Source organism: Pteropus medius, unplaced genomic scaffold (genome assembly GCF_902729225.1).
Source record: "Pteropus medius unplaced genomic scaffold, Ma_sr-lr_union100, whole genome shotgun sequence".
In the NCBI taxonomy this organism is placed as follows: domain Eukaryota; kingdom Metazoa; phylum Chordata; class Mammalia; order Chiroptera; family Pteropodidae; genus Pteropus; species Pteropus medius.
Genome location: NW_024340692.1, coordinates 12516281 through 12519746, shown reverse-complemented (window position 1 = coordinate 12519746; position 3466 = coordinate 12516281). Strand labels below are relative to the sequence as shown.

General features: G+C 44.3%; 1 pseudogene; it reads left to right on the top strand.

The window, feature by feature from the left end:
* Positions 1–2996, top strand: part of LOC120604456 (elongation factor 2-like) — a 75159-nt pseudogene extending 72163 nt beyond the window's left edge.
* The last annotated feature ends 470 nt before the right edge of the window (positions 2997–3466 follow it).

Sequence of the window (3466 nt, the reverse complement as noted above, 5' to 3'; positions counted from 1 at the left end):
GTAAAATAATTCAGACAGAGAAAGACAAATACAGACAAATACAGTATGATCTCACCCATATGTGGAATCTACAAAACAAAACAAACAGAACAACAACCAAAAAAAAAAACCAAGCTCATACATACAGAAAACAGATTGATGGTTGCCAGAAGGGGAATAGGTGAAAGGGCCAAAGGTACAAACTTCCAGTTATAAAATACATAAGTGATGGGGATGCAATGTACAGCATGGTGACTACAGTTAATAATACTATATGCATATTCTAAAGTTACTAAGGGAGTAAATCTTATAAGTCCTCATCACAAGAAAAAAAACTTTTAAACTTTTTATAACTATGTATAGTGACAGATGGTAACCAGACTTATTGTGGTGATCATTTCACAATGTATATAAATACTGAGTCATTATGTTGTACACCTGAAACTAATATAATGTTTTATTTCAATTATACCTTAATTAAAAACAAATTTTTAAAAAGTAAGTTGAGTCTTGCCAAGTTAAAGAGGCTTGGGAAACACCCTGGGCTTTCCACAGATCTTCTCTAACTACACATAAGGACAACAACAAATGAAAAACTCATTGGAAGGACTGAACAGCAAATTGGAGATGGCAGAAAAATCAGTGACCTTAAAGACAGATCAATAAAAATTATCTTAAGATCAAAGAGGGGATAAAAAAGATTGACAAAACTATAAAAGAGCTTCCAGGACCTTAGGGACAGTATAAAACTGTCTAACATATATATAATTGGAGTCTCAGAAGGAAGAGAGTGAGAATAGGCAGGAAAAGTATTTGAAGAAATAATAGACAAAAATATCTCACATGTCATTAGAGAGCTTTGGAGTTATGAGTTGCTCCTAGAATGGAAAGCATGCTCTAGGGCACACATTTGGAAAAGCTAAGCTCCTGGATTTTTCAGAGGTAGCAAGTGGGAGAAAAGGTAGTGGGAGTATACCTTTAGTTGTTGATGTAAAGGACTTGTATATACAAAATAAAAGAAAAATCACTTAAGCCAACTGAGGTGCCAAAGGGTCAGTCTGCCTGAACTTTGATAGAATGATTTAACAGCTACTGATACCTACTCTGGGCTGGATTTTTATATGTATTCAGTCACTTAATCATTATGAAAATCCTATGACATAGGTATCATTTATTATCCCTCGTTTTCCAGATGATATCACTGAGGCTATGAGAGGGGTTCTGTAGCTTGTCCAAAGCTGCACATCTAATAACAGGTAGAGTTAAGATTCGAACCCAATGCTGATTCCAAAATCTATTCTCCTAACAACCGTGCTATCCTGCCTCCCTCTAGGTTGCTCTTTGGTGATGTAGCTTCCCTTTCAAGGAAGTCCTGGATTTCCCTTATATACAAAAGCTAGGGGTGGCATGGTCCATAGCCCAGAACCCATAGGTTTTGAGGGAAGAGGACTTACCTTTTTTGGAGATCTCACAGTGCACTGGGCCACTTCAGGACTTCTAAAAATCTGCTGAAACTCAAAAGCTCATGTCTATGAAATATGGTCCTTTAGATCTATGAAATATGGTCCTTTAGATTTATGAAATATGGTCTTTTAGAGTTTGCATTTCCAAAGGCTCTTCGCATCTTGAACTGAATAAATAAAAATTGAGTTCAAGACAAAGATCTAAATAAAAAAATAACCACTGAGTATACTTCTAGGTCCTGGACACTGGCAGTATGCTAATTTCTACTGAGGACAACCACATCATGCGAAGCCAGAAAAACACATCGTAAAGATGCCTGCATTTGAAAACAGTACACAGACTGCACTGATGTCTAGGTACATGGATAAGCAGATGTCCAAAAGTGAATAAAGGTTCTAATCAATTCAACAATAGTCGCAGTCTCCTCATATCTCACCAGTCTGTCCACACCAAGGGATGCTCCACCTGACACGTTTCTGGGGCTTGCTCTGCACCAGCGCTCACCATGAACACTTGATGCCATTTCTTTTGATTTATATTTCAAGATTTCAGAGGCAACAGAAATGTCCTTGAGGCCAGTAAGAGTAGGGAAGGGAATGGGACACTCAACACTGTTTTTTTCCCATTCCTTCAGAAGAAATTTCAATGAGTATTTACTGTATTTCAGGCACTGTTCTGTTTGTCCTGCCAGGATAAACGTAAGTAGAGCCAGTCATCAAGGAACTGTCTGGAGTTAGGTAGAGTCCACAGCGGGAGTGCCTTGCGGGAACATTGTGGGCTTGGTGAGTGTGGGCCAGTTCCTGATGAAGACAGGCACCATCACCATCTTCGCGCACACTCACAACATGCAGGTGATGAAGTTTAGCGTGAACCTTGTCCTTAGGATCACCATGGAGGCCAAAAACCTGGCCAACCTCTCCAAACTGGTAGAGGGTCTGAAATAGCTAGCCAAGTCGGAGACCATGATGCAATGCATCATTGAGGAGTGCATCATAGGGACCAGTGAGATACACATGGAGATCTGCCTGATGGACCTGGAGGAGGAGATGCCCGCATCTTAATCAAGAAATCTTGTACCGTGAGATGGTCAGCTGAGTTGAATGTGCTGTGCCTGTCCAAGTCCCCCAACAAGTACCACCGACTATACACGAAGGCTTAGCCCTTCCCTGACAGCCTGGTCAAGGATATTAACAAGAGCGAGTTGTCCGCCCGCCAGGACCTCCAGCAGGGGCCCAATAACTGGCTGAGAGTAGGAATGGAACATAGCCGAGGCCCGCAAGATCTGATGCTTTGGGCCTGCCAGCACCAACCTCAACATCCTCACCGACATCACCAAGGGTGTGCAGTACCTTAGCAAGACCAAGGACAGCATAATGGCTAGCTTCCAACGGGCCACCAAAGAAAGGGTGCCATGTTTGAAGATGCAGGATGAGCCCTTTGACGTCTGTGATGTGATGCTGCAAATCATCCCCCAGCCTGGCGCTGCCTCTAGCCAGCATGCTGACAGCCAGCCCAGCTTCTGGAGGCCACCCACTTTGTGGAGATCTATCTGAAACAAGAGGTTGGTAGCATCTATGAAATCCTGAAGAGGAAGCGGGACTACGTCTAGGAAGAGTCCCAGGTGGCCGGCACCCCCATGTTTGTTGTTAAGGCCTACCTGCCCGTCAGCGAGTCTTTTGGCTTCGCCGCTGACCTGAGGTCCCAGAAAGGCGGCCAGGCCTTGCCCAGTGCGTGTCTGACTGCTGGTAGATTCTGCCTGAGACCCTCTGACACCACCACCTGCCCCAGCCTGGTCACAAAGGCCTAAAGGAAGGCATCCCAGCCCCGGACTCTTTCCTGGAAAGATTGTAGGCGGCTCACTCCACAGCCGCACTGCCGCGGGCGGGCCCCAGCGCAGCACCAATGCCTGGCCCACAATCCACCACAGTAACGAGCCGTTGCATTTTCCTCTCGACATCTCGCGAGATTGTCCACGCCGAGGGATGCTCCATCTGACAGGTTTCTGGGGCTCGCTCCATGTCTC